This window comes from Octopus sinensis, linkage group LG14 (genome assembly GCF_006345805.1).
Source record: "Octopus sinensis linkage group LG14, ASM634580v1, whole genome shotgun sequence".
NCBI lineage: Eukaryota > Metazoa > Mollusca > Cephalopoda > Octopoda > Octopodidae > Octopus > Octopus sinensis.
This window is the reverse complement of record NC_043010.1, coordinates 56,623,149-56,650,966: the sequence shown is the minus strand read 5'-3', so window position 1 is coordinate 56,650,966 and position 27,818 is coordinate 56,623,149. Positions and strand designations below refer to the sequence as shown.

General features: G+C 42.0%; 1 long non-coding RNA gene across 1 annotated transcript in view; it reads left to right on the top strand.

Annotated features, from left to right (window-relative positions):
- The window catches only part of LOC118766016, a 23,099-nt gene extending 8,459 nt beyond the window's left edge, over nucleotides 1–14,640 (top strand). Inside the window, exon 2 of the long non-coding RNA XR_005001944.1 lies at nucleotides 14,355–14,640. This is a non-coding gene — a long non-coding RNA (uncharacterized LOC118766016). The remainder of the gene's footprint in view (nucleotides 1–14,354) is intronic.
- The last annotated feature ends 13,178 nt before the right edge of the window (nucleotides 14,641–27,818 follow it).

Sequence of the window (27,818 nt, the reverse complement as noted above, 5' to 3'; positions counted from 1 at the left end):
TTAGAACTGATAAAATCATCAACATCAAATTTAAAATTACCCAACAAGTCCAGGTCAGAAGTCATATTTTCTGCACATGTTTAAGCTACCATAGTTATTCTCTTCTCATTTTTTTGTGGAATTCCAGATAAAATTGTTCTTCTCTCTAACAGTGATTTTCTATCCAATTTCATTTTGTGGGAGTGCCCCATGTTGCAAACACATTTGTTAGCTGATAAAATAGTGGTGTATTTTTGTGTCCAACATAACAGTTTGAGTCATGGAGTTTACAGCTTTCATGTTTACATTGAAATTTCTAAATTGCATTGGTTGTTTGAAGTATATTCAGGTATGAAGTGGTGAAGGTTGATCTCAGGTTGTTGCGTCTTAGAAAGAAGATGAGGAAAGACTGAGCACACTGGCCATACGGAGAACTGGGGAAGAATACGAAGAACTCGGTGGTCAGTGGTGCTGGAAAAGATCTGGCTACCCATGCCTGCTTGGTGAGATATACATTTAAAATGATGGAATGGTGGCTGGGATATGTATTAAACTGAGGCTTTCAACCATTTCTGTCTGCAATAAAATCCTCCTCTGCCCTTTTTACCATGCCACTAGTGAAATGAGAAAAAAACATTAGATCTGTCCCTACTCAGAAACACTGCTCTCTATCACCAGCCCCGTCTTGCCTGACTCCTTTTCATTTCTGAATCCTGATGATTGAGTAATGAGGGATTGCAGCACATCTTTTGGTACTTGGTACACCCATCCTTCAACTCCTATGTATCGTCATCAACACACTGGACCCCCAACCCCAGTCATTAATCTATCACTAATGTTACCCTTCTATGTCTCTCTCCTCCTCTACCTCAGCCCACTTTTCAATGCCATCCATAACAATTCTCTCTTATTACTGTCTGTCTCTCTCTCATACAGACATTAGCAGGAAGGGCGTCAACTTAGCATCTCTCTTCCATCTTGATGCCTAAGTAATAGCAGGTTGTATTGGCTCTGATGGTATCCCAGATACCTTACCACAATCCTCTGGACGTCATTAACCAGTAAACATATAACTGCCGTTTGCACCCCACCTGACTCTGTGCCACCAGCTGCTAAGCTCCTTCACTCACGCTACCCTTTTCTTCACACCCATCACTCATTTAACATCACCCTCTCACTACACATCACTCACACTCTCACTCGCTACACTGCCAGTCTCTCTCCCCACCCTCCTACCACTGGCAGAACCATTAGCATGCCAGGCAAAACGCTTAGTGGCATTTCGTCTGACTATATGTTCTGAGTTCAAATGCTACCGAGGTTGACTTTGCTTTTTGTCCTTTCAGGGTCGATGAAATAGATACCAGTTGAGCACTGAGGTTGATGTAGTTGACTGGCCCTCTCCCTACAAATTTCAGGCCTTGTGCCGATAACACGAAGGGTTATTAATATCAATGAGATCTATGGTTTTGTTAACAAAACAGCAGTAAGAATTCCTCTATACTCTGAGTTGTCTCACCTCCATCATCGACCCCTTTACAGAATGAACAGGGTGAGGGTGGGCTGAGCATGGACCCCACCGTCATTGTGGATATTGCCTTGTAGTGTTGCCAGTGTAAGAGGTACTCATCACTGTACATTGTCTGTGTAGAGGTTGGAGAATATGAGGGGATAGGGCAGAGGATGGCAGTAGTAGAGAGTGGGAGGAGAGAGAGAAATGAGTATGGTGGGGGTGGAGGTGGAAGGGTGAGAAATGGGAGGTACATTAGTAATAATAGCAGAGGATTGTGGGGACAGAGAGTGGGGCTAGTGAGATGTGCAAAGTTAATAATCATGTATGACAAAGTGCAAATGTATTGAGAGAAAAGGCATAAGAGGAATCAGATGTGGTGCGTAAGAGAGAATACATGTGATGTGGATGGATGAGGAGAAAGAAGTACTGATTGCTTAAAATGGATGGAACTTTTGAAAGAGGCAGACCAACCCAGTTAAACATGGGATGATCTCAAAATGATGAGCCTTACAAAAGAGAGGACAAAGGACCAAGATGATTGGCATTTCGCTGTGGTCGAAAAACTTGTCCATTACAGCAAAAAAAAAAAAACGATATCCTAAAACCCCTTCGTTATACTTGTATGTAGATGCAAGACCCTGTCCCCATCATTTTCATTCCTCACCCATTTATGGTCCTCTAATTTTCTGCACTAACCAGAGGGCAGAATCGGTACAGATTACATCCCATCCTAGCAGTCTACCACATTCATCATCCTCCCTGCCATCTCTATTTCAACCAATCAGTCCACCCAACCCTGACCCCCACTCCTGAGCCTTCAGCTACTGCTCTCTTCTCAAATCTAGATTCTTATCTGCTATCATTCTTAATACCCTTCCATATCACATGAAAGCCCCTGGTCTCTCTCTCTCTCTCTCCACTGCTCCTATACCTTGCACATACTTTCTCTTCTACTCTCCTTCCTTAGCCCCTCTTGTATCTCCCACCTTCCTCCTCTCCATACACATATTTCCCACCATCTACACCCCCACCCTTGCTCATTCCCACATTCACCTCTAACTACTTCCAAGCAATAATAAATCTCTGAGCGAGATATAAACAGTAGCAGCATGACATTGTGAAGTATATTTTCCACCTAAATGCGGCTAACCCTTAAGGGTCAATGCTATTGTAGCTTTTAGCCCCAGGAAGATATCTCCTCCAGCTTGCTATATATCCATCCTTTTAATTTGTTTAGGGTAAATGCCTCTGAATGCACTTTTAAAAGCCCTCACGCCTCCTGTCATCAGTTATTGCTTGTTATTCCCATCTTCCAGATTAATCCTATGCGATGGTTATATATGCGCAACTCTTTACAGCTTAGGATAAATATAGTAATAACGAAAATGACTTTTAAATGTGAACATCAGTCCAGCAAAAAAAGAAAACCATTCCTGTCAAATGCCTGATGAAGCATACACATTGAATAGAGGCAAGCTCAAGATTCTTAGATATTATATTTAATAATCTCCTATGGATGTGAAAATATCCTCACAAACGAATAAGTGGGATAAAGAAACATATGTCGCAATACATTAATAAAGTCTAGAAATTTCCATCCACAAGTAATTTTTGTTGTTACTATATATATATATATATATATATATGTAGGTATGTATGTAGGTATCTACAGTATATGCAGACAATCATCATTTTGCTAATTAACCTAAATACAAATGGTGATGTACCTCTCTCCACCCCCAGTAGGAACTGCTATCTCTAATTGTATGTCACAACCTTAGAATAACCACAATCAATGTAGGCACAATAAAACATAGATGTGGTAACATTAAAATGCTAGAATGGAGGTATGTGTTGAGTGCAAGTGGTAAGATGGAGAGGGACCTCAGTCAGACTTCTTATGGGCAAGGAAAAAAACATAAATTCTTCTGGGTAAGCAGTGATGGTGTGTGGGAAGTGAAATCATACTTATGGCAGAGAAATGATTAGATAAGGATTAAGGTAGTGAGAGTGTGGTATAGGATAATCACACTTAGACTAGTCTTGGAAACATAACAATAATATTTATCTCTGCCAAGGTTCTGAATTGGGACAGGTATATAAACAAAATAATCAATTTTATGAGGTTCTTTTACTGATTACTTTGATAACAAATGACAGTGACCTCATCTTCATGGCTAGTGACTTCAATGGATAAGTTGGGCAACAACCCAATAGCTTCCATGGATTTGGTGCTGGAAATGAGAGAACAAGGCTCCTCCTGAAGTTCTCTGATGTAAATGACCAGATGGTCTGCAACATGAACTTCCTTAAACCAGCCAGTCATCTGATCCAATGTTAATCTAGTTGACACATAAGCCAGATTGACTACATTCTCACTAGAGACAGGACAGATAGACAATTATGAATAAAAAGTCCTTCCCAAATGAGGAATATACAACCGAATATGGGTTAGTGGCTAATGACTTCAGACTTAAAGATAAAAGGACTCAGAGATGCAAACCATCCAGAACAGGAAGTTATGGAAGCTTTAGTGAACTTTGAGAAACCTGGAGCCATATTAGTTGAAACATTTGACAAGAACAAGAGGGAGACAGAGATGTATAATGTAGAGTAAGATTATGGGTTCCTTTAGGACACCTTATTGAGAGCTACAGACCAAATCTGTGGATGGTATAAAGATCCAGCCAGATAAAAGGTGACATGGTGATGAGACAGAAGAAAGAGCCAAAAAAGCAAAGAGACAGGTTTGGAAGTATAATGGCAGCAGAAAGAGTAGCTAGAGGAGAAGCTCCTGCTCCACACATAAACTCCCTGTTTTTTTTATCTACAACAGGTCTCTTCCGTTGCTGTTGTCCATCCTGTGTGTTCTGCCACTAAACACCTCTTCTTTCCCGAGCCACTCTTCCGCTTTTCGCTCACCTTCCATTATTCTTATTTACCATCAACAACAATCGCCTCATTCACCTCTACCACCATTTCTAACCATCTGTCACTCTCCGCTCATGCTCTGATGAACTTACCCACCCACCCTTCTTGATTCTGTACTCACCTTTTTGTATCTTGAGAGTACGTTCTGACACCTCATCACTACCATCCTTATCTTCTTTCCATTCCAGGAACTTCCACCCTTATGCAATGCAGGGTAACCATGTATCTTCTTGTAAGACAACTTTGCCTCTCCCTTTATCATACTTTAGCCTCTCCCTGCCTGGCATAAGGTCAACTCCCACTTTTCTATAACCCCTTTCAGTTGAAGGGTCTTTTTCTTTGTTTCGCAAGTTACTTGGAAATCTCATTCATGCTGGGCCCACAAAAAAGCAACCAATATCTGCCGTAAAGTGACTGGTGTTAGGAAGGGCAAACATCGGGGCATGGCAGTCCTCTGTCGGACCTTGTTAAACCACCTCCGAACCCATGCCAGTTTGGAAGGCGCACGGTAAATAAGGATATATACAGACACACGCACCTATCTATCTATTTTAATATATTGTATATATATATATATATATAGCTAGATAGATGTGTTCGCGTGTGTGTGAGTGTGTGGTGTGCATGCGTGTATAGACAGATAGATAGATAGACCGATAGACAGATAGATAGATAAGACATACACAGATAAACGGATAGAGCGCGGGAAGGAGAGAGAGAGAGAGATTATTGAAGTATATTAATTGGCAGCGATCAGTGTATTAAGTGCAGAGAGTGATGGGTTGGGGGCAGAGTGTTGTGGAACACTGAAGGGTGAATGACCTGAAAAGAGGCCATCTATGGCTGGTTGTTGATGTTCAACTCTAGCTTGATTACAACTGAGTGAGACGAGGGAGGGGGGGAGAAGCGGTACGGGATAACGTTGGTTTATAGTGGAATCTATACACGCAAACCTATTATATACACTCACTCCAGCTCTCTCTCTCTCTCTCTCTTTCTATCACAGATACGTACTTACATCTATATATGTTGACTGCACAACAAGCAGAGATAAACAACCTGTCGTACAACAACAATTCCTGTTATTGACTTTCCCCCATCCAGGTTAAACTGTTTACTAAAACACTTCACCTTAACATTTCCAATTAGCTTCACAGAAATTCCATTTTCGTTCTCTGTCCTACTTTATATCGGCTATAAATAGATCGCGGTTTACTAGTGTCTCGGTGGACAGATAATGGGGGATCATTTACTGATGCAACAACCGTTAGCAATTAGCCATCCACCATCAATATCTCATCCACGTCGTTATCGTCGACATGGCCGTAGTTACCCGCTTCATCATCGTATTTTCATCATTATCGTCGCTACCAGCATCACTGCCACCATCAGTCATCGGTTAGACACATCTCCTCCGGCACCCGCCCCTTGTTACGGTTCCATATGAAATTCGACCTCTTGCGATTAACTTTCACCATTCTTTCCTAAGTCACCCTCTTGCACAAATTCCTTCCACTTTGTTTAACCCACCCACCCCAACCATCCTCCATTCACTTTTTTCTCTGACTTTTATCCTCCAGACCCCCCACCCACCCACCCATGTCCACCGTACCAGTAATCCCCTGATATACGTGCTGCCTCTTATATCCAACCACTTTCTATCCTCATTTGTGCACAGTCCTTCATCCCGGGCACGGCCTAATGGTTAAGGTGGTTGTACTTACAATCGCCAGATTGTGGTTTCAATTCCCGGAGCTGGGCTGTGTGGTGTTGTGCTCTTGAGCAAAATACTTCATTTCACATTGCTCTGGTTGCTGTCAAAGACCCACCGTTTCCCCTGCATGTCATAAAAGGTGACTAAAAGAGACTGAGGCAAGGAGTTGCACTCTGACCTCGTAAAACCCTCACCAGCAATGACTATTCGGACCCATGAGTTGGAGAGTTGTGATCACCTGAGTGGTGCAAAGGCATCATCCCTCAACAAACGATGCCCCACCCGCCCTGCTACTACTGCATGGGTTTCTTTCTCTCTCAACCCCTTTCATACCCTCTACATCTCATACCCGTGCTTATTGTACAATTATTATTTACTCAGAAGGAAAGCCCTCATTGTCAACAGATGTGAAATAGGGGCTCCTTCAACATTTGTCAACCCCTTCTAACTCTGGTTACCCTACACTCACAGCAGCCGTCTCCTCTGTGGTGAGCACTTGCTGAATGTTGGAAATAAACTACAAGAATCTCAAAGTGACTGCTTGAACTGACCGGACAAGTCACTTTTATGTGGTCATTGAACCTGCTAGAAATAGCAGTTAATGTTCCATGAATCTCCACTCAGTAAGTGATAGTATAAGCTGGAACCATACATGGTGGCCACTTTATAAACATGTCTGTTGTAGTGAAAGGTATGTTTAAGGAAGAGGGCAGTAATTTTAAGAACTACACAGGGCACCCAAGACCCATGCTACATCACTGTTTTACATTGAACAGACCTCACTCCTTAATGTAAGTCTTCTGTTGATATACATTGCCAGACACAGACACACATGTGGAATATGTCGAGGAATAATTAGCAGCAGAAGAAATAAGCATTAAAATAGAATGCTTCAAAAACTCCAAAAGTTCTGCAGAAGAAGATGATAACATTGATTAGCAAATTAACAGCAGAGGAGGTTGTTCTGAAAGGATGGTCACCAGAGTAAGAAAAGATGATGAAATACTGAGACAGTTATTACGTCCATTGATAACAAAGGATTTCTCTTCAGAAAAAAAGGTAGATTGTACGATGTTTATGTAGAAAGTGCAATGTTGCATGGTAATGGGATGTGAGTATTAAATGGGAGTGATGGGTAGAGGGTGGGAAAGAAATGAGGTGAGCCTGCTGCAATCGGTGTATGATGTTAGCTGATATGAGGCTGATATGAGGAAAAGTGGATATGTGAAGAGTGAGATGCAGTGTGCTAAAGTGATGGAAAGAGCATGAGATGAGTGTGGTGGACATCAGTGACATAAAGAAATGTCATTGTAAGTGGATGGAACATGTGTAAGAAGGAGACGGGAAGATGGAGGTGGAAGCTGATCTCAAAATGCTAAACCTTATAAAGTAAAGGATCACAAATGGCAAAACCGGGCACTGGAGAAGACTAGTGTAACTCAAGTAAGCAGGAGTGAAATGGTTGTAAAACTGATGATGATGATGATGATGATGATGATGGAAATGAGAATTTTAATGTCTACATTTGACTCTCTTTTTCTGTTTATTCCTGATACTCTAGCTATCTCTCCTAACACATCACCTGTGTAAAGACATTGCTCCCTCTCCCTTAGGTTGTCACTATTCAATAACCTCACCAACAACCATCATGTAGCTGTTTACCACTCTCTCCCTCCTTCCGTCTTTCTTTTGTCACTTCCTAACCATACCAACATGGCATCCTTCAATCAGCCCCTCACCCCTCATCCAGTAATGTAGAAAGGAACAAATCCATCAAGACAACACAGGAAAACGGAGTCTCTTTAGTTTTGTTGGGTACAAGATAACATCCCTGATGCTGGTGACCAAAGACAATGGACAGAAGGACTGTTTAGGCTTGTAAGGATCAACACAATCCTATTTGTGTTGGTACCACAATAAATTATATGCAACTCCTACTCTGTAAAGGGTTGGTGTTAGGAAGGGCAGCCAGCTATAGACACCATGCCAAAAAAATGGAAGGTATTAGCAAGCCATGGCCTGTGACCCCTCTGAGAGGGCAGGAACTCTGAATAAGATCTGACTTGGACTATGATAACTAAACTAACACAGGCCAGTATGGACAAAGAAGATTTAAAATAAACTGGATTATCCAAATCCTTCAATATCTCTCATCTATAAACTATGTTTAAAAGGGACATATATAATCATCTGATAGCATCGCATTGTCTGGTAGTGACAAGATATCATCTGATGTTGAGTGAGTAATATCAACTGGTATTGTATGGATGATATCAACATAGGGCAGTGGAAGACTGAGACATCATCAATGAACACCCCAAAGACCACACAATTCTAGGGATAGAAAGGAAGGAAGGAAGGAAGGAATTGTGTTGATCTCGTCTTGTAATGTGTCGGTGATATCCTGTTCATATCATTGTGAAGACCTGTTGAAATTGTAGTTGTGGCCAATGCCAGTGCCCCCTGACTGGCAGTTCTGCTGGTGGCATGTAAAAAACACCATTTGAGTGAGGCCAATGCCAGTGTCGCATGACTGGTACCCATGCTGGTGGCATGTTAAAAGCACCATTCATGCATGACTGATGCCAGTGCTGCCTGACTGGCTCCCATGCCAGTGGCACGTAAAAGCACCTACACTCTTGGAGTTGTTGGCGTTAGGAGGGGCATCCAGCTGTAGAAACCTTGCCAAATCAGATTGGAGCCTGGTGCAGCCTCCCGACTTGCCAGTTCTCAGTCAAACTGCTCGACCCATGCCAACATGGAAAGCGGATGTTAAATGATGATGATAATCATCACCATCATCATCATAATATCAGTGTTCCATTCTTAAAATAATATTTTTAATAGATATAACCAGTGAATAGTGGCAACCACTGTTGGTAAGGAGCGGGGTGATGTGTTTAGGATGACAGCCTTAACCTCTATGCAGAGATGTTAACCTCCAACTACACTGCTGCCCTAAATATCCCCACCACTAAATAATACTGTGCTTTCTTAGACGATTGGGAAATATTTGAGGAATATTTGGTTGGTATTTCTTGTGTGGTTTTCTGCAGTAACAGAGACTCTGTGTGTGTGTGTGTGGTGTGTGTGTGCAGCCACAATGCTACCACCGTGATCATTATCATTTAACATACTTCTTCTGTGTTGGCATGCTTCTATTGTCTTCTGTAGTCCTATAGAATCATTTTAAGACAGGATGGTCATAGTTGGAATGCCTGAGACTTTGTGACTATAGCATTACTATGTCACAAGGAAACAAGAGAGCCTCTACATGGTCTCTTGACATGTTAAAAATAGCAACCAAATGGTTCTTCAATTACACTTTACCTTTTAAAAAATAGCAGGATACTTTGAATGACAGTGTGGTCATGGCCAGATTGTCTTTCTGCTTGGCTTAAATTGTCAATTGAAACCCTTTCGTTACTGTATTTATTTTGAGATGCTCTATGTTTCTTTCAATTATTTTAAATATAACAAAGAATTTAGTAAAATAACTTAGTTATCATTAAGCTAATGTTAGGAACATAAATTGTGACTAAGGTTTGGTGCAAGATTTTAATTCAAAATTTATGAAAACAAGACCCAGGGCCGGTTTCAGCCGGGTTGGTATCAAAAGGGTTAATAATTATTTTATCCATGATTTAAAATAGTTACTGAATATGTGACATTGTTTCTCTCCCTTTGTGACATCTGTGAGCAGTCAGTCATTCTGAGGAGAGAGACAAGGCTATGTCCTAATTCTATTCTTATTTCAGTGATTAAGCAATACTTTAATATCCAACAGAAGGAATATTGTGTTATCTGTGTCTGAATCTGGATTACTTGCCCACCATGACACACCTCCTGACCTACTTCCATTTGAGGTTTAGCTAATCTCACCAGTATTTCCAGCCACTTAGGCTACAGCTCCCCCCCACCTCACTGCTTCCTCCTCCTCCTCCTCTCTCCCTTCATGTGTCAGTCTAGAGAAAGATTATCATGAACAAATTCAATTCTATACAAACATCAACTCATATGCACACACACACACACACAAATACCAATTTATCTTTGAACTGTAAGCTGAGATACCTAAAATGAACTAAGAAGTGTAAACACCACTTGAATAATCTGTTGTATATACATATGAGATATATAGGCCAGTGTATATACTCAGTGACTTGACTGAACCAATGTCTACATTCAGTAACGTATATAACACACATACACCAGTATGTGTGCGAGTGTGTAATCTCACCCACCCACACCATTCTCACATACACACACGTGCTTGAGCACCCAAGTTCGGGTGGGTCACCATTATTATCTCCCTTCCACTCAGCCTTTCTTCCAGTCATTTCATCATGTTCAACCATTAATCTCTCTCCATTTTTTTCTCTCCTCTCAACCCTTTCTGCTGAAGAGCACAGGCTTCAAACATCAAAGACTTTTTCATTCTTCCTGCGCATCAAACTGATACACCTGCTTATTGTTCTCTCACCTGTCTTTGACCACGTGTGTATCGTTGGCGATTTTTTTCCCTCCGTCTTCTCTTCCTTGGATCTTTCCTTTTCCTATGTTTCTGACGAAGAGCTCCGCTTGAAACATTAAATCCTCCTTCTTTCTTTCCTTTCCTGAGCGTCCAATAACTCTATACTTGTTCCACGTCCTCGTGTTGTGTTTTCTCTTTGTGTTTTTATGTTTGGATTAACTATATATATATATATATATATATATACACGAAGGTGAGTGAAAAAGTAATGCCATTTTGGTTAGGACAGGTATAATTACCAACACAGGAACATGTATCATACATCAAAATGAAGCTGGTCCTCTCTGGATCACATCCCTACTTCTCAACATAGTCACCATTTCTCTCAATAGCAACATTCCACCTTCAAATGAGAGCATGTATCCCTGCCCCATAAAATTCTGTTGACTGTTCTTTGAGCCACTTCTTCACTACAGTTTTCCCTTCCTCATCACTGGAATAATGTTTTGCCTTTCAAACCCTCTTTCATGGGGCCAAAGAGATGATGGTCTGAAGGTGCTAAATTATTCCAGTGACGAGGAAGTGAAAACTGTAGTGAAGAAGTGGCTCAAAGAACAGACAACAGAATTTTATGGGGCAGGGATACATGCTCTCATTCGAAGGTGGAACATTGCTATTGAGAGAAATGGTGACTATGTTGAGAAGTAGGGATGTGATCCACAGAGGACCAGCTTCATTTTGATGTATGATACATGTTCCTGTGTTGGTAATTATATCTGTGCTAAACAAAATGGCATTACTTTTTCACTCACCCTCGTGTGTGTGTGTGTGTGTGTGTGTGCGTGTATGGATGAGGACAGCTGTAGAAGGAAGTGATGGTCACTTCAAGTGGATGAGACTTGTGGAAGAGTTTATCTCGCATATTCCTGATATGGGACAAAGTAGTGAAGGGTGATCTGAAGATGCTTAGCTTTATGGAGAGGACAAAGGACCAAGTCAATTGGCAATTCACTGTGTTCAAGAAAACCTATCCATAACAGTAACCCTGCCCCCATAAAAACCCACAGATCTCTAAAAGCATATCGCTTATGATCGTTAGCCATTCTTCCCTATAAAGACTTGTCAGTCTGCCCCATGGTCTTAGTGGACAAAATAGAAAAGGCCAGAGGATGGTGCTCATCACTCCATCACGTACAGATGACTCTGAAAGGGGATGTCTTTATTCTTGGTTGGCTGATCCTCCTCCTCCTCCCGGCCATTGACTCCCCCCTCAGCTTTACCAGCTCAAAATCCTGGCAAGCAGACTGACCCTCATAAACACCCGTCTGCCATTCTTCTCCTTAAGCAACTGCTTCACCATGCTGCAGCTTCTGTACCCCTTTGTTACAGTTACACATCTCTCCTCATAGATCTTGATGCCTGTACCCAACAGGCTGCTGAGGAGTTATGCAACATCCAGTTTAGCGACACTGGATGGCAACAAGCAACTTTATCCATCAGCTATGGTGGCCTTGGCCTCTAGTCTCGCTGGCCCTGCTGGGATTTCTCTTGTTGATGACCACTTGCTTGTCCTCTTCAACAGAGTTCTCCACAACACAACTGAACCTACACGACATGGAGTCCATTTGGCCTTGGCCCTTCTCTCCCCTTTATGGATGTCCAGTCTCCACCAAAACAAACAGGACACCATCTAGTGTAGCATGATCTCAGACAGGTTGGTCCACCATCATGACCAGCACCGTCTGGCATGTTTCCGCTCAGCTGCACACCAATGCCTCGTTCAATGCCATCACTGTTGACACTCAGCTGGACACCAATGGTTTGCACATCGGTGTTTCCCTGACGCTTGGCCTCTGCATCTATAAACCTCACAAATATTGTTGTGGATTCTTTTGGCATCCATCCATTGTCATACCATTATGGTGCTGGCTGCCTTCCATGCCATGCTGCTCTCAGTGAGACCATAAAGAATGGTCTAGATGCCACAAGCTGTCAAAGTATTGGCCATTCTCAGACAGATTTGTTGTCAAGCCCGGGGCTATGGAGACTTCCAATGTTTCTGGCCCCAGACTACATTACTACTCACTGCTTTCAGGGCAGAGATGGTTATCTGCAAATGCAAGCCCCATGAGTTGGAGTGGTTGTTCTAGCGTGTCTCCCTTGCCATCCTCTGGGGCAATAACTTTTCCATTTTGTCTACTGGGTCCATGAGGCAGACTGCTAAGTCTTTTTAGCAATAGCTGTTCTACCCCCTTCACACCACACAGATCCTCTTCAATGTTTAATTCAATTCAACTGTATTTGGGGGTCAAAATTAAATGTTGTAAAATAAAAATTCACCAAGATCACACTCATTCCTTCACACTCAACTCACCCCATCAAGCCTTCTCCACAGCTCATTCCCCTAATATGCATTCCTCCATCACTCCTTTATCTATGGCACTTCTTAACGACTGTAACTTCTTCAGAGCAAGTATATATCTCCCCCACCATCTTTTCTTTGTGCTACAAGTTACCCAGACTCATGGAACCACTTCCATCCCTCATTCTTATTATCTTTCTATGCCTTCAGTTACATCTCCTCTGCCATACCTCAGCTCAATACCCCTCATCAATACCCCTCATCAAATCCTACAGTTTAGCCACCCTTATGTACCTCTCTTTTCCCTCCCCACCACTCTGTTTTTCAGTTTATTTTTCTTCTTCAGCCACTTCTCTCTCTCTCTCTCTCACCTTCTTTCCATCATGATCTCCCCCCCCCGCATCAACCACACCTCCACCCTTCACCTCTACTCTTATCTCTCCCTAAAACCACCCCCTCTACTCCCATCCAATCCACTGTCCATAGCCTTGCTTATGCACACCTTCTTGTATGTTGACCATTTGATCTGGCACCCTAACTCTACCATCTTTATCTCCTTCCCCATTACTCCCACCCACCCTTATATAATGTGGGGTAGCCATGTATATCTTCTTTGCTCCTTTGTTATTCTTTAACCTTACCACTCCCAGCACAAAAACAGCTTCCTCTCTCAAATACTACCCCCTTCCACTCAGTAGTGTGAGCTTTTTTTCTTCTTCTCCCTCCCCCCTGTTCTCTTTTTCTGTCTTGCAAGCTACATGGCAACCCCACTAGTGCCGGCAGTACATATAAAGCACCCAGCCCACATGTAAAGTGGTTGGCCTTAGGAAGATCATCCAGCCATAGAAACCATCTGAGCATGAGAAATGGATATGAAATGATGATGATGATCACACACACACACACACACACAAAGGGGTGCTGGAAAGTTCCTGGCGTTGAGTAAAAGAAAATAAAGATGGTTCAGTTAATTCAACATATTCCCTTTTTGAATTCACACACATGGCAACAGTCCTTCAGTTCTTCTAAGGTCTGTAAAAGAACTCAGGGGGTTGGATCTCCAACAAGGCCTTTCACAGTAGCCTTAAAGTGAGGATCCTTTCATCACCCCCTCGTGTGTGTGTGTGTGTGTGTGTGTGTATATATATACATACAAGTTTAGCAAAATTTAGATTCAGATGAATATGGTACTTAAGTTAAAGGCACCAGAATTTGGTATGGTCTTATCCATATAAATCAAATGGGGTGATTATAATCAAAATAAGCGTAGCATGAAACGATTGTACTACACTACCTTGGATATCCTTGTTGCTTATTTTGATCACACATATATATATATATATATATATATATATATATATATATATATATATATATATAGAGAGAGAGAGAGAGAGAGAGAGAGAGTGTGTGTGTGTGTGCGTTCATGTTTCCTTGTCTTGTGATTGTGAAGCAGTTGTAAATGAACGCCACCGTCATAAAGTGATGTCATTTATTTGCAATCTTCCATGAAATCATATCCAGCAATTGTGCTGTTCCTGTTTGATGACTTCAGGAATTTATTAGTTTACATGGAAACAAGGTAAGGACTCAACACACAAAACCCCTCAGCTCTTGAGTCACTCTGTTGCTTCAGCTGAATATTAGTAAAAATATACCCAAACTCATATTTTGAGTTCCATTTCTCCTTGTTTGCACCAACATACACCTATGTGTGTGTGTGTGTAGTTATATAGTAACTCCCCACTTCTGTCCACAGTAATACCCGTAGGATTATTATGTTGAAGACTGAGCTGACAAAGTGTCACAGGGTAAAATGTGTTTTGCTGCAATAATGCCTAAGAGCTTAGTGGATTAAATTTGAGAGAAGGGGCAGTGTGCAGTGGCTGATGAGATGAATGTCGTTGATGCATTGCACTTGGACGGTTAATAACGAACAAGAAGAATAAGTAGGGGGGAGGAAATTTCAGTGGGAAGGCAAAGTGTGGAAGAAGGACCTGCTGTGAAAATTACAATATGGATGATGAGAGCTGAGTGAGGGGTAGGGTGGCTGTGAGGTCATTGTAGTAGAAAAGGCGAAGTGGACATAACATACATGTGTGTGTGTGTGTGTGGTGTGTGTGTGTGTGTGTATATATATACATACAAGTTTAGCAAAATTTAGATTCAGATGAATATGGTACTTAAGTTAAAGGCACCAGAATTTGGTATGGTCTTATCCATATAAATCAAATGGGGTGATTATAATCAAAATAAGCGTAGCATGAAACGATTGTACTACACTACCTTGGATATCCTTGTTGCTTATTTTGATCACACATATATATATATATATATATATATATATATATATATATATATATATATAGAGAGAGAGAGAGAGAGAGAGAGAGAGAGGAGAGAGAGGTGTGTGTGTGTGCGTTCATGTTTCCTTGTCTTGTGATTGTGAAGCAGTTGTAAATGAACGCCACCGTCATAAAGTGATGTCATTTATTTGCAATCTTCCATGAAATCATATCCAGCAATTGTGCTGTTCCTGTTTGATGACTTCAGGAATTTATTAGTTTACATGGAAACAAGGTAAGGACTCAACACACAAAACCCCTCAGCTCTTGAGTCACTCTGTTGCTTCAGCTGAATATTAGTAAAAATATACCCAAACTCATATTTTGAGTTCCATTTCTCCTTGTTTGCACCAACATACACCTATGTGTGTGTGTGTGTAGTTATATAGTAACTCCCCACTTCTGTCCACAGTAATACCCGTAGGATTATTATGTTGAAGACTGAGCTGACAAAGTGTCACAGGGTAAAATGTGTTTTGCTGCAATAATGCCTAAGAGCTTAGTGGATTAAATTTGAGAGAAGGGGCAGTGTGCAGTGGCTGATGAGATGAATGTCGTTGATGCATTGCACTTGGACGGTTAATAACGAACAAGAAGAATAAGTAGGGGGGAGGAAATTTCAGTGGGAAGGCAAAGTGTGGAAGAAGGACCTGCTGTGAAAATTACAATATGGATGATGAGAGCTGAGTGAGGGGTAGGGTGGCTGTGAGGTCATTGTAGTAGAAAAGGCGAAGTGGACATAACATACATGTGTGTGTGTGTGTGTGTGTGTGTGTGTGTGTGATAATATCAATTATTTCGCTGCAGATCTCAATATCCCAGCTGACTAATATCAACCAATACCCCCCCACTCCCTCTACAGTGATATCAATATTGTGTGTCATGTGATAAAGTGTCAGATGATAATATTGAAGGACATGTTTATGCGATAACAATAGCAATGGTTGGTAGGTGTGGAGGGCAGCTGTTGGGTCGGAGGGGTGAGTTAAGGAAAGGTGTGACCACCGCCACCGCTGTCGCCATCACGACGTCGACCACCACCACAGTCACAGCCATTAAAAAACATCAAACAATTTGCCTTCACTCCCACTCAAACACCGTCTTCACCGCCATTGCCATCATCAGAGGGGGAAAAGAAATAGGTTGTGTGTGTGTGTGTGCGTGTGTGTGTGTGCGTGTGTGTGTGTGGATGTGTGTGTGGATGTGTGTGTATGATGGAAGCTGGTTGTTAAAGGGAGGGGGGGACATTTGAATGAAATATTGCTGGGTCATGTGATGGCTGTTATAATGGGGGGGGGGGCGGAGGACACTATTAGTAATAGTAGTAGTGGTAGGTGGTTGTAGAATGGTGTTGGCGGTGGAGTCGGCCATTGTTCAGCAAAGGGGGGAGAGGTTGGTGGGAAGTTTCGATAACTTTGATTGAAGCAGACGACAGTGGAGGGAGGAACCAGGGAAGAGGAGAAAGAGAGTGGCAGGAAGAGAAAGAACATAAAATGAGAGAGAGAAGGGATTAAAAGTCGGTGAAAGAATGAGAGGAAAAAGAACGTGTGCAAGTAGGAGGAGGAGATGATGTACTGAGGCGGTTTCCATGGGAACAGTGAGAGAGAAAGAGAGAAGAGAGAGAAACATTGAGAGCGGCAGAAACAGAAAGGGAGGACAGTGAGAAGGAAAGAGAGAAAGGAAGAGAAGTGGTGGGGAGGGAAGGTAACAATAAAGCAAAGATAGGAGAGGGGGAATGTGAATGTAATATGGAGCAGTAGGGAGAGGCAGGCAGATCAAGAGAGGTGGGATCGATTGAAAGAAAAAAGAGAGAGAGGGAGTGTTAGAGAAAGACAGATACATAAGGAGCAGTGAGAGAGAAGGAGGGGCTGGTATGTAAGGCAGTCGGTGGAGCACCGAGTTGACCGCGACCCTAAATCTGTCAGATTAGGTCGTTCTGTCAGTGAGAGAAAGAGGGAGGGGGAAGTTAACATTATGCCTCCTCCCTCTACTCCTCTCATTGATCAGTGCGAGTGAAGGAGAGGGTGGTGGCGGTGCGAATTGATGTAATTGTCTGTGGGAGGGGTGGGAGTAGCGTTTGTGTGTGTGTGAGACTACATGTGTGACTGTGAATGTATTGCATGTGTTTAATGTATGGCTACTGCAATGTAGAGATTATGTATGAGTAACAGAAGTAGTAAGAGAGGGTGAGGGGGAAATAGTAAGGATAGGCAGGGAGAGGTAGTGAGAGAGAGAGAGAAAATGAGAGCGCGATAGGAAGAAAGTAAAAAGAAAGCGAGAAAGAATAAGATTGATAGAGAGGGAGTAAAAGAGATAATAGAATAGAGACGGAGTAAGAAGGAGAGGAGGAAGGATACAGATGAGTGGTAGGAGGAGGAGTGAATTTTGACCGCGTTTCACGGACGTCTAGGTCATTTAGACTCACTACTGTGGTCATAGTGTGGGGGGGAGGGATAACATGTAGTGAGGGGGGTAAATAGGTACACATGTACTGGAGGTAGGCTGCCGTCGTCGTAGTAGTGGATGTGCGCGCGCGCAAGCGTATGTCTATATAGCTGTGTATAAGTATGTTAATGTGAGCAGGTATGTGTGTCGATGTGTCTGTGTTGATGTATGTGTACGTATCAGTCCGTGTGTGCGGTGCCGCTTTATCCAAATAGTCACAGCTCCAGTTTTCACGTCACCACTACTACGACCACCGCCATTATTACAACTACCAAATACGCATAATTATTATTCTTCTACTGCTATGACCGTCAATCCTACCACGACCACCACTCTATTTCCCAACTCCTCCCTCTTCTATATTCGTCCGTCACAACCTCATTCTTTCTTCCTATCTCGCTACTGACACAAATAGGTGAAGGGCGACTGAGCACTGCAGCGGGAGACATAAACACACAGCTGTCTTCAGTAAGATTCGAACTCCTGTACACACAGTTGAGGAACAATGAGAAGGGAACAAACACTTTCATAAACCAACAAGCCACGGTGGATCAACGGCCCTGATTTTCCTATCAGCACATGTATGGAGCTGAAGTGCCTCGTCAGGAACCTTTAGGCTTGTGTCACAGTAGCTTCTTGAGCAGACTACAATAAGCTGCTCATTATCACACACGCAGTGGAATGACTCGGTGCAATGGTAGGACAAAGGAGAAACAGAGCTGAACAGAAGAGTGGATATCTTTTTAATGTTTGATAAATACCATGCACATGAGTTTAGGTCTCTGAGTCACTTGAGGGTGGACAAAGAAATTACAGAAACAAGAAGATGGAATGAACAGGCTTTAATCACAACACAACAACTGTTTCTGTGCGTTGGTAAGAGTTGTTAGTTGCTGAGATTTCCATATCACACTCTTACATGAAATATATAAATAATTATGATTGAGCATCAGATGTATACCACCACATCATCAGGTGAATGGCTTCGACAGCCTGTGTGTGTGTAAAATAATTTCATTTGGGTATTAACCCTGGAGTTTAGCCTATTAAGCTCATCTGCATGTAGTGTCTATCAGACAAGACAGTAATCTGGAGATTATTTTATCACATATCTGAAAATCCACAAATATCTAAAGAAATTTTACAATTGCAAACAAGAATACAGTGAGCAAGTCTTCTTATATTAATTTACAATTGTTTCATCTGAATTTGGTCTCATGAATATTAAGTATAATGAAGGAAATTAGAGGTTACCAGTTCTGTTATTGAAGAATTAAGGAAGATCCATAGTAAAAGATATTAGTAATTACCAGTTCCATGTTTGAGGAAAGTGAGGTAGGTTATAAGTGGAAGGTGTGTGAGGGATTCAGAACAGTATTCTTCAATGGAACTGGTGACTACTAATACCCTTTATTAAGGATATTCCTTAATTCTTCCTCTCTGGAGATAGAATAGTTGGCTTACATGGAGATCTTTGCTCAATGACCTATACACCATATGCATAGATGTTGCAGAAACAGCTGGAAGGGTCCCTAATCCCTAATCCCTTAACTGCTTTGCACTTAGGTTTGAATTAAAAATTGCATGCTCTAAAGTGATACGATATGTTTTGTTCATCCTTTCTTGGCACTCAGCTTCAACAACAAATCTTCCAGTGGATCTGAATAGGTTGCTTGTGAAAGTAAAGTGCCAGGGACTGAGCATTCTACAGACAGGCGTACCCTTAATGTAATTCTCAGCGAGCTTCAGTGTAACACGGAATGTGACAAGGCAGGGCCCCCTGTTGAATTACAGGTACACCTCACTTTTGTCAGCTGAGTGACCTGCAGCAATGTGAAATAAAGTGTCTTGCACCATGCGGGAATTGAACTCATGACCTTACGATTGTGAACCGAATACTCTTACTGCTAAAACATGTTAATCCAGACACACTTTCTTCTCTCTCTGTTGTTTTAACTCCTTCTCTTTTCTCTTCTCATTCCTTTCTTTAGCTTTTTGTACAATTTTAGACCACACATACACACACACACACACATATATTAAAGGTGCAGAAATGACGTACTCCGAAGGAATTTAAAAGTAACATCATCATCGTTTAACGTCCACTTTCCATGCTGGCATGGGTTGGACGATTTGACTGAGGACTGGCAAACCAGATGGCTGCACCAGGCTCCAATCTGATCAGGCAGAGTTTCTACAGCTGGATGCCCTTCCTAACGCCAACCACTCAGAGAATGTAGTGGGTGCTTTTACATGCCACCAGCAGAAGGGCCAGTCAGGTGGCAACGGCTACGCTCAAATGGTGTTTTTTACATGTCACCTGCACAGGAGCCAGTGCACATGTTTCACTGCAACGCAACATGGTTGTTCATACAAATGCGTCATACAGTCTACCTTTTACTCTGAGCGAGAGGCCCTTTATCACCAGCAGAGGTAAGAGCTCTCTGAACTTTGCCCAGGCTATTCTTATTCTAGCAGCTTACTCTGGGTACACCTTATTGAGTTTCTACCTACGCCTTTTCTACAGATTGAGCAGGGCCATCTACCTGAAGGGATTTGTGGTTTGTCTGTCTTCCTACTTATGAGAACTTTGGTTTTAGCTAGGTTGACTCTAAGGCCCTTCAATTCTAATCCTTGCTTCCACACCTGAAACTTCTCTAGTTTTGATAGTGACTCAGCAATTAGAGCAAGGTCGTCAGCATAGAGGAGCTCCCAGGGGCATCCTGTCTTGAATTCTTCTGTTATCGCCTGGAGGACTATGATAAATAGAAGGGGGCTGAGGACTGAACCTTGGTGGATCCCTACCTCTACCTGGAATTCCTCACTGTACTCGTTGCCAACCCTCACCCTACTGACAGCATCCCTGTACATGGCTTGCACAGCTCTCACTGACCATTCATCTATCCCTAGTTTCCTCATTGACCACCAGATGAGGGATCGGGGGACCCTATCAAAGGCTTTCTCTGAATATAGGGATTTATCTTTGACTAGGTATTTCTCCTGCTGTTGCTGCACCAGGAATATAGCATCAGTGGCACTTTTCCCTGGCATGAACCCAAACTGCATCTCATCTAAACTGACTCTCTCCCTAATTAGTTGGGCTCTGACCCTCTCCGTGATCTTTACCTGATCCAACAACTTGATATCTCTGTAATTATTTGTATCTAAAGTGTCACCTTTACCCTTGTAGCAGTTGACTATAGTGCTGCTACACCAGTCATTGGGTATGACTCCTTCATGTATCACCTGGTTAACTATACGGGTGACAACGCTATAGCCGACACTGCCAGATATTTTGAGCATCTCTGCAGTGATTCCTGAGGGGCTGGGGTCTTTCCCTGTCTTCATACTCTTAATTGCTTTATCTACCAAGCTACTGTCAACTCAGATAGCTAGTCCCTCTGTTGGGTCAATATTTGACAGATTCTCTTTCTCCCATTCATTTTCTTTATTCAGCAACCTTTCATAGTGGCGTCTCCAAACCTCTCTTTTTGCAGCCTCATTTAGTGCAAGTGAACCATCATCCATGCAAACACATTTCTCTCCTACCACATCATGATTCTCTCTCATACCCTGTCTTGGTCCTTATGGCACAGGACATTGGCAAAGTTTTTTCTTATCTGCATCCACTCTGGCTAAATAAACCTGTCTCCTAGCTTCCCTTCTGGCAGTCTGATACACTTCCCTGCTACCACCGTTCTTCCAGTCCTTCCAAGCCTGTCTCTTTTCTCTAATAGCCCTGTCAACAACATTGTTCCACCACCACGTTATTTTGGGTCGAGAGGGGATTTTGCACCATCCACAGATCTGGTCAGTGGCCCTTAGCAGATTGTCCCGTAGAAACCTCCAGTTGTCTTCCACATTGTATGAAGCTATCTCCTAGGGTAAAATAAGAAATCCATGAACCAGGTCTCCCAATCAGTTGGAAGGGTGTGGACGGTGTGTGTGTGAGGGTGCAGTAAATAGTTCATTCAAATAAACAAATAATAAAACAAACAAACAACAGGGGGACGTGCATAAGGAATGCATTAGCTTGACGCTCGGTGAAAAGAGTTTGATGTTTCAAGTATAGCTCTTCATTGGAATGGAGAAAGGAAAAAGTTCAAAGAAGGAAAAGAAATTACCAACAACACCTATACAGTTCTATATTTAAGAGTTGAGGAATTATTTACATTTGACGTATATTTGTTCTCATCTTGTTTGTTGTTAACACAACATTTCGGCTGATGTACCCTCCAGCCTTCTTGAGGTATCTTGGGGACCCTCCAGCCTTCATCAGATGTCTTGGGGAAATTTCAAACCTGGGTTCTCGTTCCTAAGGTATTTTTCGATGTTGTTATTGTTATTATTATTATTATTATTCAGGTCACTGCCTGGAATCAAACTTGGAATCTTGGGGATTAGTAGCCTGCGCCCTTAACCACAATGCCATGGCATATGGCGTAATGGTTAAGAGTGCGGGCTACTAACCCCAAGATTCCGAGTTCGATTCCAGACAAAGATTTGAAGAAGAAGAAGAAGAACAACAACAACATAAAAAAATACCTTTGGAATGAGAACCCAGGTTTGAAATTTCCCCAAGACACCTGATGAAGGCTGGAGGGTATATCAGCCGAAACATTGTGTTAACAACAAACAAGACGAGGACAAATATCCGTTAAATGTAAATAATGAACAACTATACATATATATATACATACACACATACATATATAAATATATATATATCTTGCTCCTCCTCCCCCTTCCCGTCGTTCACCCGCGACGAGACTTCCGCTGCTGTCTCTCTCCCCTGACCCTCTCAAGGTAATGGACGACAATTCTTTTTGCTCCGCTCGTCGTTCATAAAAAATTCCACGTTCGCAATACTTTTTTCATTCGGCGTTAACAGCCCTTCTTATCTTGTTTTTCCTTGTCCTGTCTTTTACTGTTTATAATTTGTACTGTTGTTACTGTCCTGTTTTTGTTACCATTTTTTACCCCTCTGTGAAAAGATCTCAGAATTTTAATTGATTTGCTTTTCGCAGGAAGGAAAGTTTCTTGTCAAAGATACGTCTCGCTTTTATCCTTCGAAACGTAGAGTAGATGAAACCTTAATGACTGAAGAAGGGGTTTTTTCTTTGTGTTAATTGTCCTGTACTCTATTTTTTTTTTTAAATGTCCAGTTCCTTTGGTTTGTGTCTATGTTTTCGTTTCTCTTTGTGTTCGACGTCCCTTTGGTGTCCTGTACTCATATATGCGTGTATATGTACATGTAGAGGTAGGTACGTACATATATGTTTATATATATGCATATGTTTTATTTTATTTATTAATATATATATATATATATATAGAGAGAGAGAGAAAGCATGGGTAAATATACATCAGAAAAGTGCACAATAGAGGCAATTAGAGTTGACAAGGTATGAAAAATCTGAGTAAAGTGAGACAGAATCCAGGTAATCAAGAGCTAGTTAATGGCAATATAATAAGATTGACAAATGGTTATTAAGACATCAAAACAATTATAAAATTGTTTTACAGAAGTGAGTATAAATATAATTAAACAGAAAAAGCATCAAAATCAGAAAAGCGAAAACTTGTAGTAGTTTTTCATAGATAGAGAGATACCCAGAGAGTTCATATTCAAACTTCACAGAAGAGAATACGGATAATCCTTTACAGCTGTTTCTGGTGTGTACATATCCATGAAATTGGTGTTGGTTAAAGCATATGAAATAACACAAATTCGGCACCCCATCGCTGTATCATCTTATCTTCTTCCCAGCTACTCTCATTCACCCTTAATAAATGCAAGGCAGTCAAAAGTCTCCTCTATAGCCAGAAACCATACATTCGTCTATCATACTTTAGCTTCCCAACAGCTGGCATAAAGCCATCTCCCCGTTACCCTAAAATACTTCCCACCATTTAGTTGAGGGGGATTCTTTCCTTTTCTCTTTCTTTTCTTATAACTTACTAGGCAACTTCACAAAAAGCATCCAGTACACGAAGGGCATTCAACTGTAGAACCATGCCAAAGCTGTCATTGAAGCTTGATGCAGTCCTGCAGCCTGTTGGATACCATCAATCTGTCAAATGCATATAAGCATGAAAAATGGATGTCAAACGACGATGATGATGGAGGAGGAGTGTTAATAGAATTTAAAATTTGTGTTATTTTATATGCATTCACTAACACCAATTCATATCATGTTATGTGCAGACAATGCATAATCCTGCACTTACTAAGCACCATGCCCCAGAAACAGCTGTAAAGAATTATCCATATTCTCTTCTCTTTTATTTGTAAAGTTCAAACTTTCAGATTATCTAACCTATCTGTGAAGAACTACAACAAACTTTCATTTTCCTGAGTTGTCTGTTTTTTTAAAATTACATTTATATTCACATCTGTATAATTATTTTATAAATGCTTTAACAGAGAGAGAGAGAGAGAGAGAGAGAGAGAGAGAGAGAGAGAGAGAGAGAGAGAGAGAGAGAGAGAGAGAGAGAGAGAGAGAGAGAGAGAGAGAGAGTTAAAGATGGCTGCAAGGAAGTCACCAGAATGCTTTAATTGTCTGGGAAAAGGAGAGCAGTAAGTTACACATATGTAAGTCCAACTTATGACAGTATAGAGATACAGATCTAAAATGAACCAATGATGGACATGTATAAGGTGACCCCTGCTAATTAAGCAACATACCCTGTAGGTAACCTCTTCTCAACTGTTCTATCATTAAAATATAATAAATATTTAAATCTCATTTGCTATTTGATTCATTTATATAGCTTAGACATGTCTGGCATTTGTGCAGGCAATGTCAGTGTGTGTGTGTGTGTGCACGCGCATGCGTATAAGATTATCAGGTAAAAGGCTCTGCTCAATTTGTAGGAAGGAATTCCATTCGTTGCATCCAGTGCAAGCTATGGACACATAAGAGATGCAGTGGAATCACAGGAAAGTTAAAAAAGAAAGTAGTCTTTAGATGTGGCAGATGCACAGGAATAATAAACAGAAAGGATCCATGGCAATGAGATTTTCTGAAATGCCCAGGAGGCTCCCTAGAGGTTGTGGAGAGTGTTCGTTATCTGGGTGACCTAATTAGTAGTGGAAGAGGATGTTCTGAAACTAAGGTTGCTGGAATAAGAACAGGTTGGAGAAAGTTCAGAGTGAAAAGCAGATTGTATGAGGTTTGGGTACAAACAGCAATGCTCCATGGTAGTGATATGTGGGTCCTGAATACAAGGAACATGTGATGTCTGGAGATGAATGAAGCCTGTATGCTCTGCTGTTTTTGCAATATTAATGTGCATGTGCAACAAAGCGTAAATGTATTGAGAGAAGAGTAATCAGATGTAGCATACAAGAGAGTAAAACTGTTTGGTCATGTGATGTGTATGGATAGGGAGAGTCGTATGAAGAAGCGGATGGAACCTGCAAGAGAGAGACCCAGGAAGACATGGAGTGAAGCAGTGAGGGCTGATCTGAAGAGGCTGAGCTTCACAGAAGAGATGACAATGGACCTTGATGTCTGGCAAGATGAGGTTCTTGAGAAGACCTGACCACCTCAGTGAAATAGAGTTCTGGAAGCATCCCCACATTACATTAATTCACCTTCCACCCCCCCCCCACCCTTCATATATCAAACTACTTCTCAAGATTCCTTTTCCTCTTGTCTCCCTTTCCACCTGTTTCTGCAGCCCCAAATCCCTTTGTCAGCCCTCTCTCTATCCCCTCCCCCTAACAATTGCATCATTGCTGTCCAGCCACTCCCCCCCCTGTACACTTGAGATCACAACTCACTGCATTCCCCTTCTCCTGTCCTCTCCCTGCCCAATCCTCCACCCCACTCTCATTCACCTCCTCCTACCTCAAGGCTATGCCCTGACATATCTTCAGCAACACTATCTCTCCCCTCCAGCTAGGGTTGCCATCTAGCTTCTCTGTAGCAAAGGGCCTGTTTCCAGCCTCGCATCACCTGGCACAAAGCCATCTCCTTCAATACTACTCCCCCACCCGACCATTTCAGCTGAGGGGGGGGGGTTGTCTTGCAAGTTACTTGACCTCACTGGTGCCACATAAAATGCACCCAGGACATTCTGTAAAAGTAGCTGGTATTAGGAAGAACATCGAGCAGTAGGAACCCTGGCAAAGCAGACAGAGGAGCTGGTGACCCAGAGGGCTCTGCCAAGCTCCTCAGAAGCTGTCCAACTCATGCCAGCATGGAAAGCAGGCGTTCAATGATGTAAAGTGAATTTTATCTTTGAAAAGAGCAGGGACTGTTTAGAAACTACTGTTAGCAGGTATCCACTGGTTAACAGAAACGGGGGACTGTGCATCTTCTGCCAGGTATTGAGTGCTTTCTTCAGTTCGTGTGTACTCAATACCGCAATGACAGTCTCTCTCACACACACTCATATATATACACGCACCTATATATGTTGGCACTCAGTTATGGTGACAAGGGTTGCAGTTGATCCGATCAACGGAACAGCCTGCTCATGAAATTAACTTGCAAGTGGCTGAGTATTCCTCAGACACATGTGCCCTTAATGTAGTTCTTTGCATAACACAGAGTGTGACAAGGCTTCCCTCTTTGTATTACAGGTACTACTTGTTTTTGCCAGCTGAGTGGATGGGAGCAATGTGAAATAAAGTGTCTTGCTCAAGGATATGACGCACCGCCAGGAATTGAACTCATGACCTTATGGTCACAAGCCAAATACCTTAACCACTAAGCCATGTGCCTACATACACACACACTCACATGTGCATGCACATTTATATATATATATATATATATATATATATATATACAGGGTGTCCCCCAAAAATGTATACACATAATGGTTCGGCAAAAGAGAACGATAGAATAAGTACTAGGCTTGCAAAGAATAACAAATTTACAATTATTTAAGGTGTGTATACATTTTTTTGGGACACCCTGTATATATATATATATATACACACAGAAGAGGGAACCCAGGAAGACATGAGACAAGGTATTGAAGAACAACCTCAGGATGCTGAGCCTTTCAGACAAGATGACAAAGGACAAAAATAGCTGGCACCTTGCTGTCCACAAGGAGACCCATCCTCCACAGCAAGAAGCGTTGAGGCCACTTCCCCTGGGGAAGAATCCTGTGTCAGTGCCATGTTAAAAGCACCCAGCTCACACTGTCGGAGTGGTTGGCATTAGGAAGGGCATCCAGCTGTAGAAACCATACCAACTCTAACTGGAGTCTGGTGCAGCCTCCCAGCTTACCAGCCCTGGTCAAACTGTCCAACCCATGCCAGCATGGACAATGGACGTTAAAGAATGATAATGATGACATATATACATACAAATACACACGTATATAGTGAACTTATTGTATACAGTGCTCAGGTGCACAACAACTCATCTGAAAAGGAAGTCAAAAGTGCATGCAATAATGCACAAAAAAAATGAACAGCGAATGATTTGCTTAAAATCTATGTCCACTGAAACACACAGACACTCACTCCTGTATATAAGTGTGTGTGTGTGTGTGTGTGTCTTAGAATCAACAACATCCATGACCACGCAACCAACAGAAACTGAAATACTTCAACACAACACAACACTAGAGACCACTCAACCACCTTACCATCAACATTACTACTGTAGTACCACCACCACCACCACCACCACCACTATTATTATACTCTCTCCCCTCCCCCCACTGCAATGGAGGTAAAATTCCAAAGTTAAACCTCAGTTTATGACACAAAGAAAGGCATGCTTGCCACAGCAGCAAGCTAGTTGGTATGTCACTGTTATCAAGCATCCCTAGCTGTAGAAACCAGTGATATACTGGGGAGAGGGATGATGGAGGGCAAGACGTGGGTGGGGGAAAAAAAACCATTCCTTAATCCTAAAATTCTAAATTCCCTCCCACTCTCACCTAATTCCTTCCTTTTACCACAACCTCACTTTTGCCACTTTCTAAAGGTCACTCCTCCTCCCAGCACCACTGGCCAATCTCTCTCTCTCTCCCCCACTCGCCTCCCCATCCCACAAATGACACCTCTTTCTATTCACCTGCTC